Source organism: Neodiprion pinetum, chromosome 1 (genome assembly GCF_021155775.2).
Source record: "Neodiprion pinetum isolate iyNeoPine1 chromosome 1, iyNeoPine1.2, whole genome shotgun sequence".
Lineage (NCBI taxonomy): Eukaryota > Metazoa > Arthropoda > Insecta > Hymenoptera > Diprionidae > Neodiprion > Neodiprion pinetum.
In genome coordinates, this window is record NC_060232.1 from 37,988,775 (window position 1) to 38,002,763 (window position 13,989).

At 39.8% G+C, this 13,989-nt stretch overlaps 1 long non-coding RNA gene across 10 annotated transcripts in view; it reads left to right on the forward strand.

Annotated features, from left to right (window-relative positions):
* Positions 1-10,720, forward strand: part of LOC124219172 (uncharacterized) — a 76,209-nt gene extending 65,489 nt beyond the window's left edge. For 8 of the 10 annotated variants that reach the window (XR_006883331.1, XR_006883329.1, XR_011177716.1 and 5 more), the window contains 5 exons: positions 1,505-1,585; positions 1,735-1,815; positions 9,564-9,796; positions 9,913-10,074; positions 10,169-10,720. This is a non-coding gene — a long non-coding RNA (uncharacterized lncRNA). Of the gene's footprint in view, positions 1-1,504; positions 1,586-1,734; positions 1,816-8,277; positions 9,152-9,563; positions 9,797-9,912; positions 10,075-10,168 lie in introns of all 10 variants that reach the window. The other 2 variants (XR_011177715.1, XR_011177718.1) reach the window with 2 other exon arrangements.
* The last annotated feature ends 3,269 nt before the right edge of the window (positions 10,721-13,989 follow it).

Sequence of the window (13,989 nt, forward strand, 5' to 3'; positions counted from 1 at the left end):
TGGAATTACGAAAAACGAGGTACGCGTTAACATTTTGCGCTATCGTCGATTCTTTTTTGGTTATTGCAACGCAAAATCGGTTTCTGAGGTTTACTCTACTTTTTTAGTTAAACAAGGCTTTAACGTCAATTTATTGCAGCACGAGCATTAAATTTTCGCAACAGTTGCAAGAAAATATAGCAACAGCGATCGTGATGAGAAAGAACAGTAACGGATAGAAAAGTAATTTTCATTTTCTACCTAGAACTGTATTTTCCGGTTGTGGTAAAAAATGAAAATAGTTAAGGACCGAACGGTAACCGGAACTAAAAATTTCTCTCAGTGCAAGAATGGAAGGTTTTTCCGGCCAGATACTTTCAAGCGCTCCGGTTACCGAGTTGATACTCTGTGTACGCTTTATTATTATAACCGTCGGAATTCTCTCGCAGTGGTCGAAACCGTGTCGCTTTAATGAATAATGGTGTACACGCGTTTCGGTGTTGCAGTATTTTCCGAAAAACAGTGCCAACAACTTCAGCGAATCTGTATTATGTTCTCTCACAATTTTTCAAAGCTAACTATTCGCTCCTTCGCACTTGTCAAATAAGACAGATTTTTATCGCCACGTACCGTATATTTTTAATTTCACTCCCACACGCTACGCGTTTGCAGGAAGAAATAACAAAATTACGATGCTCTCGCTTAATTTTAATAATCCGATCGCGGCTCGCGGTATGTTTTTTTTATCTCAATTCGTGCGAAGGATACAGAGAACGTGTCACAACGGTTTTTAACATCTTCTAGTCCCATTTACCGAATCCAACGCTGTTTGTTGAAATAATTTTCCGAGCGTTAAACACATATTATCACTATTAGCCTCTTGCCTCGGATATTATTCGATCAACCGGAAGTGGGAGGGCTTCCCGTAGCTGATGAACGACGAAACTGAGAACGTATCGAAGTGGACTTGCATCGGCTTCTTGTGATTTTATTTTTATTTTAGAATTTTTTTTGGCCTCTCTCTCTCTCTCTCTCTCTGTCTTTTTCTTCATTATTCACGTCACAAAATCTTCGACGAGGTTTCCTCAGCCATGAGACTACATTTTCCATAATCCGCGTGATCTTGCAGCTCTCACTTTTTTTTATACTTATAATCGTTCCACGCCGCAACAGTTGGTCAAGGTTAAAGCAAAGGTGACACGGGGTCAAACATCACGCCGGAGGCTGTACGTATAAATTCAACACCTCGATTTTCACCTTCGAGTTTTCTTTATTATTATCACGCGTATTGGTGTCGACGCGTTAAAGTGTCCAAATTTATAAAACACCGCGTGGGCGTTCAGATAAACCTCGTATAACTTATCGGCTGTACGTGTAACACGGAGAAATATCTGCCCGAGGCTAAAAATCGAAATACACAACGTAAAGCGATGAGACATAATTGCGAGACGTGATGGGTGCCTGTAACTTGAAAAAAAAAAAAATTTCTATCCATGTCTGATAAATTGCTCATTTTTCATTACAGATACCGTGTTAAACGTCTTTAGACGTCTTGTGTTTGACGTTATACGCGCTAGTCGGTGTTGAAAGTTGACTCGAGTATTGAGTAAGTGCAGATTATATACGTAAAGAGAGAAAAAAAAAAAAAACTCCAGCGTTTTATTTCGCTATCGCTATAAAACCAAACCAATATATAATTAAATTTAGTTTTCTTCCCATTTATCGAAATGCAAATGTAGTTCTATTATTTTTCAGGAGAGAGAGAAACTTCAAGGTACAATTGATTATCGGTTCTTCGCAGATTGAATTCTATCATGTGAAGAGGGAAGTATAGGTGTAAGTACCTTGTACACTAATGCACAAAGTGTGAAATCGATCATCGTCGATAAATTTAATAACAATCATATTACACGCTTCCTGTTTCTGCGGCGAACATAAACCGACGAGTTTATACAATTATCAATCTTACAGTATACGATTAAGCGCGAATATCAGAGTTAAAAATTATTCGATGAACAGGATTGTTTCATCCTGCGAAAATTAGCTGTCACATACGAGTTTCTGCGATAATTACGGCAACCTTTAAACTGTGATTTTCTCAACCACGGTACGAAGTTTCATAAAATCGTGAATATACCGAAGCCAAAATCCTTGTCTTTCAAAGTGTGCATTACAGCCAAGTGCCGGGCAGTAAAGAGCAGGGGAATAATCACAGGCCGAAGAATGTCTACGTATACTAAACCGGAACTTGGGACTAACTTTCGAGTGTTTTTGCGACCGTAAAAGATACACACGCCGCGGCGACGTGAGGAGGATGAGGAGGAGGAAGAGGAGGAATGGTGCGAGGCTGAGAACCGGCGACGTAGGCGTCTCCCATGTGTGTCGCATTTAGCCGATGGGTGTGTAGGTCGCCTGAATACACGTGGGTATAAAAGTCCATCGCGGGCAGTCTTGTGCAGCGGGTTCAGAGCCTTCCTTTCTCGCCCCTCGTCCTCTTCCTCGTCTTCCTCTTCGTCTTTCGCCTTGCCTACGCGGTTTGCGCTCACTCCGACCGAGCGACCGGTTGGCCAGAGTTTCACGTTTCACGAGCTCTGCAAACCAGCCTCGTAAACATTCGCACTTACCTACTCTTCGGCCGGCGGAGGAAGAATGAAGATAAAAAGAAAAGAGAGAGAGAGAGAGAGAGAGAGAGAGAAAAATAAGTGAAAATAAAAAAGAAAGAAACACTTACGTACGATTATTCTCTCCTTAATCAGTTACAACGTATTATGCATCATGCGCAGTGATGTGGATCGAGTTACTGCGGTATCAGTTTCAATTTCAACGCTTTACTAATCACGATCTAATTCTACGTGTTTTGCTACCTATTATAAGTACACTGAGAGAAATTTTTTATTCCCGTTACCGCTCAGTCCTTAACTATTTTCATTTTTTACCAAAATCGTAAAATATTGTTCTAGGTAGAAAATGAAAATTACTTTTCTATCCGTTACTGTTCTTTCTCATTACGATCGCTGTTGCTATATTTTCTTGCAACTGATGCGAAAATTTAACGCTCGTGCAACGATAAATTGACGTTAAAGCCTTGTTTAACTAAAAAAGTGGAGTAAACCTCAGAAACTGATTTTGCGTTGCGGTAACCAAAAAAGGATCGACGATAGCGCAAAATGGTTAGGCGAACCTCGTTTTACCTAATTCCAACAATATTCAAACAATTTTTTCAACGATACCTGTTTTACTCAATTTTTCTAGATACTGTAAGAAATGAAATTTTTCTCATTGCGGACGAACGAATCCGTCGTCATTTTTTCTACGACGAATTCATTTGTCTCGATGCTTTTGAGCTCGAACGGGAATGTCGTCGTTTCACCGATATTGACGATATCTATTTATTATCGGTAACTAAATGCACGTGCATAACATACGGATCAATTATCAAAAAACGTCCGTTAAAGAAAATTTACGATACTTATGTACTTCAAAAATTTCCGCTTAATTTCACCGTTCGATTCTTGATAAATTTCAATAATTTTACGCGTAAAATTTCCAAACAAGGTGAAACAACGCTCTAAAATTTATATTCAATTATACTCCAACTAGTGAAAATTTATTGCGATCGGTGAATACCTCGTCATAGATCTCGCGTAGTGTATAATTTACATAAAAGATCAAACAATGGTTATAAGGTACGCCTCTCAAAATCATTCACCAAAACCATCATCGAATAGTAAAGTGCTACGGTGCTAAATATCTTCGTTCTGTCTCAGTAAATACAACAGAAACCGAGTCCATTGACCCCGAGCAGTTGAGCTAATCCAGCCCGTTGAATATTCAGCCGTCCCTTCGGAGGGCTCGGGACGACGGGACAGCTGGTCGCGTGCCGAGGGGCCCGCAAGACCCGGTGGGCCCAACCACGATGGGCCCCTTCTTTGCCACGCGTCTACGGGGGCTCGTTAACGAGCCGTGCAGACACGGGTCCGTGGGGTGCACAGTGTCGTAACTTCGCGTGTTCTTTCCCGCTTGACGAATTTACTACAACGCCCAGGTTTGGCGATTAAAAAGCTTTCGCAACGAAGCAGGCCTAAGAAAGTCCCAATAGTCTCTGAAGCGTTTTTCAGATACACTGAATCTGATCCTGGCGCATAATCGGTTCCTTAAAATTGACCTTTATGCCAAAAGAGGAGAATAGAATACCTGATTAATATTTATAACGTATTTTATTTTTTAGAATGGAAATCGTCCAACCTACTCGATGATCGTTTACATGCGATCTGTAATTACAACCTAGAAAAATTCAGCAAAACAGGTATCGTTAAAAAAAAACAGTTTGAATATTGTTGGGATTACGAAAAACGAAAAATTATTGTCGATCCTTTTTTGGTTATTGCAACGCAAAATCAGTTTCTGAGGTTTACTGTACTTTTTTAGTTAAACAAGGCTTTAACGTCAATTTATTCTTGCACAAGCGTTAAATTTTCGCAACGGTTGCAAGAAAATATAGCAACAGTGATCGTAATGAGAAAGAACAGTAACGGATACCAGACTTTTCGGTAACGGCTGGAAAACTAATTTTCATTTTCTACCTAGAAATATATTTTTCGATCGTGGTAAAAAATGAAAATAGTCAAGGACTGAGCGGTAACCGGAAGTAAAAATTTCTCTCAGTGCGAGAGGCAGGCACGTGACACGAAAGGGTTTCTTGTTAGGTGTAATTTTCAATTTCAATATCGTCGCTTCGCCACGCCGCAGACGATGTAGAGAAAGCATGGAGGGGGGAGCGATATTTTATAAATATTCAGTACGTTGAATTTGTTTTTAATATTTATTCCTCAACGGACAAGCATCGTGTTTTATTATCGTACATGCAGAATGTATTACCTACCGTCTATCGGTATGTACGATATGTTTATAATATATACCATAACAAAATCGCAATTTGTGTAATTATCTGCAACTGCGTGGCTGTTCTAAACTATCAATCAAGATCACCGAGACGCCGTCAGAGATCTTTGCGCAAATGTCAATCGAGATTTAACAATAAGCAGAATCACATTTGAATAATCATAATCGCAGGCTCTACGCAGCGGTTCGCAAGTTTGATGTGTCTATGCATAATACATCGCTTTGTATCGTGTATACGATACATATGTGTTTGTAATATTACGAACTAACAAATCGGATATTTCATATAACGTGTTATCAACTGGGAAAATAAGGCGAAGCAAGTACGATAACAAAGATATAAATAAGAAAAAAAATTTTTATTGTACATAAAAAATGTCGCATTTATAGTTGTTCACAAGATGTGGAAAACGTAAGAGCAACAAAAGATATCAAGAGACACTTTGCATTACAAAAAGGAAAAATATTACTTAGACCTGCGCAACGTTTGCGATGATTAGTTTACTTACGTTTTGCACAAATTCGCTCGTAGAAAATAATTTTTTTACATATCCACCGTATCGACTGCAGGATAGAATGCGGTCGAACGAAGTGTGCAAAGACGCAAGAGTAGTTAAAAGTGTTACGATTATTCGAGTACATGTGTAATAAAAGTGAGCCGTAAATTTGATAAATCAACCATACGTGCGGTGATAAAGTTATAAGTGTAATTATCGCGAGAGGATTAAGATTATCGAGACAAGAGTGTAAACAATGTGCGTTCAGTGTTCGAGCAGTAGTTAGAATCCGAAAAATATAAGTGGTTAAATAGAAAAAAAGCTTGTTCCAAACGTCTGTATATAACTATCTGTATATACATATCTATATGTATACGACGTACATGCCGCAGCGTTAAACGTGTTTGAAATTTACGAGTCAAAACAATCAATAACCTTTCATAGCATTGTAGCAGTACCGAGGTGTGTAACTTGATAACCCTGCAGCAGCTTTTTGCGCTGCCTATACTTATCCCTCAATTCTGACAGAACTCGTAAATTAACTTACTTACATACTTCGCGCTTCGCTCAAACTCGGGGAAAAATTAATAATCGCAGGCTCGGGTCCGCTTGAGTGATAGGAGAAGAAAGCTGACCCGAGATTATTGTGTAACTTGTTAAAAATGCTGGTGAAATCGACGAGAAAATTTAAACTCCAGAATCGAACTTCGGAATTATCTGTTATTGAAACATGCACTCTTGTGAATCGAAAAACTTTACTAAATTTCACCGAATCTGTGAAAACTGAGAAAACTTGGACGAAGACTCGAGATGTTGAGAACTACTGCCGACCGAAGTCTCGTACTGTAAACTCAGCAAAATCGTCTGCGCAGCTGTACATGCATAAGGTGAAAAACAATTCTCGGTAAATTTGGTCAATTGCATGAAACTTTTACCTTGCGGCAAATAATTGCACGTTTCGCGATGCTTGAGAGGCGTTGCAATAAGGGTCATTGGCACACTTTCCAACTGATGTACACACACACACACATATGCATACGAATAAAAAATACCTAAACATTTGCACACCTGCATTATTATATTATATTTTCACCTTCACGCTATGTTGCGTTTCTTCTCTTGAATTTATTCAATTCCATTTCCAGCGGCTGAAAGCAAGTAGATTTTTAATTCTTGCCTCGCCTTCGTTCGTGCGTATTAAAATTATACCACATGCGAAAGTAACGCGTTTTCTTTTTAAAATTGGAGATAAATTTTTATCGTGAGATCTTTGAAATAAAATAAGAAAAAAAAAAACAAAGAATCCAGTAACTCTGATATCCAATTTCGAACAATTGTTTTATCAACTATTTTCATAATCGGTAAACTAATTGACTGACCGAAGCTGCTGAGCGTTCGTACACGGCTGTAAATATTGAGAAGTCGCGTACGGTAAAAGAATGTAACGGAGCTCGGCGACTGTTTAGACTTGAATTAAACATTGACTTAGCAACGTGCACGGCGACTCCGAGAAGACAAAGAACCGAAAATGCTCCGAGTGTCGTAGAGTTTGGAAAAACCGACGGTCACTGGAAGTTAGGAGCCGTTCGAGGTGGCTGCACGCACGGCATAGTAATAAAGTGTTATAATCCTGTTACACCCGTCTCGAATATCAATTTATCGTCCATTGTTGTTTCTGCTTGGCGAAACTCCATGCACTTTGTACAACTTGTATTGTACTATGTACGTATGTATGTCGAGAGTCGAATAAATCGAATATCGAAAATAAATATGACGGCGCTCATTTCACAGAACTACACTGAGAAAAATTTCATTTGTCGTAGTGACTAGAAGAATTGAGTAAAACAGGTGTCGTTGAAAAAATTGTTTGAATATTGTTGGGATTACGAAAAACGAGGTACGCGAAACCATTTTTCGCTATCGTCGATCCTTTTTTGGTTATCGCAACGCAAAATCAGTTTCTGAGGTTTAATCTACTTTTTTAGTTAAACAAGGATTTAACGTCGATTTATCGTTGCACAAGCGTTAAATTTTCGCAACAGTTGCAAGAAAATATCTTTCCGATTGTGATAAAAAATGAAAATAGTTAAGGACTGGGCGGTAACCGGTACTGAAAATTTCTCTCAGTGTAACAACCTCTTCTTTCCAATCCATATCACTGCTCGACCATTTTTATTGGCACCTAAAATCTCTTTTCGGATACTTTCAAAAAAATTATGCGATAATCGCAGCGCGAGCAAAAATATACACGTAAAAATAGTGAAATTACACTCGGCGTAAATTTTTTTTAACTTTCTTGCAGGGTGAAATAATTTCGTAGTTAAGCCCAGATTAATCGAAGACTTAGCGAATGTTGTAACGAACCTACTATAAATCACGTGACGCGTGAATTCAGCAAGCCAGAAAATAATCAAAATGGCCGCTGTAAAAATGCCTACCATTCAATTCGAGGTACACGATTGGTTCCAGAATTCACCGGCGATCATCAAGATTCGGACTAATTCAGGTTACAAAACACCATCATAGAAAGAATAGCTTAATTGTACATTTACTGTCACCTTCGGTGACACTCTCGAAACTCAAAATTCAGCCTGCAAAGTACATCATTGTAACATTGCGAATTTGTGATTTTTTGATCCAGCCGATTTGTGTATAAATATAGGAAAATCGTTCCTCGGAAGAGTTCAAATTTTACGAATCACATACTTCGTCACATCAATTGCAACCGAAAAAACGAAGCGCTGATGGTATTCAAACAACGGAGCTTCTTGCTCCCACGAACTGGTTTGTTTTGTTGATAAAATTTGGGTTGATTTATCTAAAATCGAAAGGCTCTTGAAATCAAATTTTTCTTTCACACAACGAAGAATCTAGTTGTCTCTACACTTCATTTTTCTAGGTACAGTACCGGTTACAGTCCATCAACTTCTTAGCCTTCACGCTGCACACCGGGGTCAAAATAATCCCACGGCATGTTCACCTTAAATTCCACATAAAAAGTATCCAAAATAATCTGATTTGATCCAAGATAAATTATGAAATATCGTAAAAATCGTTAATTCTTTCTTATTCCAAAAATTCAATCTCACTCATTCGCAAAACAAATACCTTTTTCCTATCTCGGAGTATGTCCATATTTTGTTTCTTTTTGTTTTTTTGTTCTTCTTGAAGCTAAAAATTCAGTGAGTTACGATTCATTTCCCTTTATTTTGTTGTTTTATGAATTTCTTCACCACATTCGAAAGTTAAGTTCACCAAAGATATCCAACTCGCCTTGAAATATCATAATTAAAGAGTATCCCAGAATTTTTTTCAAATTATTCGAATAGATATCACCGTTTCTAAGCAATGATTTTTGACGTGGAGTCTCGAACGATCTTAGTTCGACACCGGTGTTACAAACAATAGGTATGCCGCGCAATGGTTAATTCTAATCTCAGCTCTCTCCTTTCCTCTGAATCAAGGCAAAAAAAAAAAAAATAAATAAAAATAAAAAATAAACAAAATAAAAATGTATACACATATAATATAAGAAAAAAAACAACGTGAAAGATTGAAAAAAAAGTCGCTCGATCCGCGATTCTTTCGGCACGAAGGGGGCAGCACAAGGGAAGCAAGCCTGAGGGGAGAAAAAGGGGGGCAATCGACCACAACTGCCGTCTGTCGCGGGGATTCCCTACGCCCCCTATCACGCATGGTCGATTTCCAGGACGTGGAAGGGCAGAGGCAAGGCTGCCGACCTTGCAGCAACAGCAACAGCAACAGCAACAGCGGTAACGGCACCGTGTGTTAACCCTCTTTCCTCTCCCTCCCCCGCGCTCTGTACTTTACAACGTTAGGATAAGGGCAAAAGGGGGGTGGGGGGGGGGGGGTCCGAAATGGGGCACGGGATGCACGATGGAGTTATTGATTTTTCTCCTTCTCCCGCGTGCTTGTGCGTTTGTTGTGCACACTTTTACACATACGCGCAATCGTGCACAGACACGTGAAAAAATGGCGGACGTGCCCCGTCTATGGGATGGAGGTGGGGGGTATTTGCTCACTTCGCCGATATGGGCGCAGACAATTCTTCGTGCCCTCGTGCGAAAGAATAACGGCATTGGATTATACGAGATGTGTGTGTATATATATATGTGTTATAACTTGTAGTTTATATATACGTGTATAATCTTCGCACTTTTGCAGGCACGGAGTTGCGGGGGGCGATTCTGCCTTTCGCTCATGCATGGGGGATAAGAAAGAGGGGGCGTCTAGTGTCGCGGGCGGTATTTCCACGCGATGAGGAACATCGTGTAATGTATGGCTGCGATTCTATATGCGCGCGTCGTTTATTTCATCTTGATTACGAAGCTCAGCTGCGGAAATGGATGGAGAAAATTGATGTCACCAATCGCGTTATCTTCTTTATAGGAGAAACTGTGAGTTCTAATTGTAATATATCGCTTTTGCGAGTAACAAGTTTCGCGGATATTATAGAATATATTTTGTGATAAAACCCTTGTACCGATCATATTCACCTTTTTTCTTATTTCAGATGTGAGAAGTACGATGCTTACTTTATTTTCAATCGAGTATTCAGCCGGTGGATTGGAAACAGCAACTCGACTTATCGTCATGGTTTCTTATCCTGTCGCTTCATCGTGATCGACGACCACGGCTTCGATTCACAACAATGGGCCGAATAATTAGAACAACGGTGATTAAACTACCCGATATGTGCTTTCGACGGTATACACTATGGTGCGACGAAGAATTGATTCCAACATTTTCATAATTGTTGAAATTTTCAGCACAAGTCCGAAGGGGTTGGCCTTCCTTTCTTCAGGATTTCTTCACCAAAGACCTTTCATCTCTGAATCCATTCATACGACTTTGCCTAGACTAACCAGATATCAAGGATTCCAAAAAAGGCGTTCCAATTATCGTGGTATTAACAACTGACAAATTGCGAATAAAATATTGGAAAATTCAATTATTTATTCGTTTCAATCCAGGTTACAAAAAGTAGCAGCGATACAGTATCAAATGTAACATATCGTATCTTGCAGGGGTGCGTTGCGCTTGTACGCAAGCCAGAACTTAAAATATACTTACTAACTACGACAATGACTGTCTAATATAATATTTTTCATATTCTGCTTAATATAATATATACTGCAATCCTTTGTGTTGTTCTAATGTTCAAACATATTACGAAATGTTCAATGTTAACATACTTTTGGATTTCTTTTCGACTTTCACTTAGTACTATTAGGTAACTTGTTAAAATACTACACACTGACACCCCAACACTTGTATTAAGATTGAGGCGTATTAAATAAACAGCTAAAACTTGGTAGTTATATATTCGTGACTTTTCTTACCGACCTTTTCACAACTCCTGTGCAAATTTCCCGTATTTTGGTCGAAGCTCTTGATACATTGGTAAAAGAGGTTGACCTTGCTTTTTTGGCGTTTTTGGATACGGACATTTTTCCATCTGAAATCGATTTGTAAGATTCTTCTGAGACTGACTGAACCCTTAAGAATGCGCTGAGGATATCAAGAACAGAGTTGGACCTGCGATTGGGAAAATTGTTGAACAGTTCCTGGTTTTTGCAGTTGCCGCTCCTCGGCCGTTGATCGCAGCGTGTTCGACCTTGGCGCAATCAGGTCCTCTCGTAAAATTACGTCGATATAGCGAACGGATGATGCAATTCAAACATTTTTCGGAATCGTCATATTTTCACCAAAAATCCTAAGGGGTTAGCCTTCCCTTTTTTTAACCAAAAAATCTTTCGTCTCGGAATTGATTTGTATGACCCTTTCCCGACCAACTGGACCCCCAGGAACTCAGAAAACGCAGCGAAAAGAGCCTGGGACCAACAGCAGAGGAATGACGGCGAAAAGATTTTCAGCTGAAAAATGTGAAAAAGACAGGTTCTCGTTTTTTGGTTGTAACTGTTGATCCGTTGCTCGCAGCGTATTGGGACTGCGCTTAATCGATTCCTTTCGCAAAACTACGTCGGAATAGTGCCACAAAGAATTTATTCCAGCACTTTTAAAAATCGCGAAAATTTTCGCCAAAAACACAAAGGGGTTAACCTTCCTTTTTTTTTGACCTAAAAATCTTTCGTCTCAGAATTAATTTGTACGACTCTTTCCCGACCAATTGGACCCCCAGGAACTCAAAAAACGCAGCGAAAAGAGCCTGGAACCAACAGCAGAGGAATGACGACGAAAAGATCTTCAGCTGAAAAATGTGAAAAACACAGGTCCTCGTTTTTTGGCTGTAACTATTGATCCGTTGCTCGCAGCGTATTGGGACTGCGCTTAATCGATTTCTCTTGTAAAATTACGTCGGAATAGAGCCACAAAAAATTTATTCCAGCACTTTTCAGAATCGCGAAAATTTTCGCCAAAAATACGAAGGGGTTAACCTTCCTTTTTTTTTGACCAAAAAATCTTTCGTCTCAGAATTAATTTGTACGACTCTTTCCCGACCAATTGGACCCCCAGGAACTCAAAAAACGCAGCGGAAAGAGCCTGGGACCAACAGCAGAGGAATGACGACGAAAAGATCTTCAGCTGAAAAATGTGAAAAACACAGGTCCTCGTTTTTTGGCTGTAACTGTTGATCCGTTGCTCGCAGCGTATTGGGACTGCGCTTAATCGATTCCTTTCGCAAAACTACGTCGGAATAAAGCCACAAAGAATTTATTCTAGCACTTTTCAGAATCGCCAAAATTTTCGCCAAAAATACGAAGGGGTTAACCTTCCTTTTTTTTTGACCAAAAAATCTTTCGTCTCAGAATTAATTTGTACGACTCTTTCCCGACCAATTGGACCCCCAGGAACTCGAAAAACGCAGCGGAAAGAGCCTGGGACCAACAGCAGAGGAATGACGGCGAAAAGATTTTCAGCTGAAAAATGTGAAAAAGACAGGTTCTCGTTTTTTGGTTGTAACTGTTGATCCGTTGCTCGCAGCGTATTGGGACTGCGCTTAATCGATTCCTTTCGCAAAACTACGTCGGAATAGTGCCACAAAGAATTTATTCCAGCACTTTTAAAAATCGCGAAAATTTTCGCCAAAAACACAAAGGGGTTAACCTTCCTTTTTTTTTGACCAAAAAATCTTTCGTCTCAGAATTAATTTGTACGACTCTTTCCCGACCAATTGGACCCCCAGGAACTCAAAAAACGCAGCGGAAAGAGCCTGGGACCAACAGCAGAGGAATGACGACGAAAAGATCTTCAGCTGAAAAATGTGAAAAACACAGGTCCTCGTTTTTTGGCTGTAACTGTTGATCCGTTGCTCGCAGCGTATTGGGACTGCGCTTAATCGATTTCTCTTGTGAAATTACGTCGGAATAGAGCCACAAAGAATTTATTCCAGCACTTTTCAGAATCGCGAAAATTTTCGCCAAAAACACAAAGGGGTTAACCTTCCTTTTTTTTGACCAAAAAATCTTTCGTCTCAGAATTAATTTGTACGACTCTTTCCCGACCAGTTGGACCCCCAGGAACTCAAAAAACGCAGCGGAAAGAGCCTGGGACCAACAGCAGAGGAATGACGACGCAAAGATCTTCAGCTGAAAAATGTGAAAAACACAGGTCCTCGTTTTTTGGCTGTAACTGTTGATCCGTTGCTCGCAGCGTATTGGGACTGCGCTTAATCGATTTCTCTTGTAAAATTACGTCGGAATAGAGCCACAAAGAATTTATTCCAGCACTTTTCAGAATCGCGAAAATTTTCGCCAAAAATACGAAGGGGTTAACCTTCCTTTTTTTTTGACCAAAAAATCTTTCGTCTCAGAATTAATTTGTACGACTCTTTCCCGACCAATTGGACCCCCAGGAACTCAAAAAACGCAGCGAAAAGAGCCTGGGACCAACAGCAGAGGAATGACGACGAAAAGATCTTCAGCTGAAAAATGTGAAAAACACAGGTCCTCGTTTTTTGGCTGTAACTGTTGATCCGTTGCTCGCAGCGTATTGGGACTGCGCTTAATCGATTTCTCTTGTAAAATTACGTCGAAATAGAGCCACAAAGAATTTATTCCAGCACTTTTCAGAATCGCGAAAATTTTCGCCAAAAACACAAAGGGGTTAACCTTCCTTTTTTTTGACCAAAAAATCTTTCGTCTCAGAATTAATTTGTACGACTCTTTCCCGACCAATTGGACCCCCAGGAACTCAAAAAACGCAGCGGAAAGAGCCTGGGACCAACAGCAGAGGAATGACGACGAAAAGATCTTCAGCTGAAAAATGTCGAAAATTCAGGTTTTCGTTTTTTGACTGTAACTTTCGATGCGTTGATCGCAGCGTATTGGGACTGCGCCCAATCGATTTCTCTCGCAGAATTACGTCGGAATAGTGCCTGAAAAAATTGATTCCAGCACTTTTCAAAATCGCGAAAATTTTCGCCAAAAATACAAAGGGGTTAACCTTCCTTTTTTTTTGACCAAAAAATCTTTCGTCTCAGAATTAATTTGTACGACTCTTTCCCGACTAATTGGACCCTCAGCAGCTCAAAAAACGCAGCGAACAGTGCATGGGACCAACAGTAGAGAAATTATGAAGCAAATTTTCTGTTTTTCGGTTACAAAGGGGTCAATGGTTGTTGGTTCAT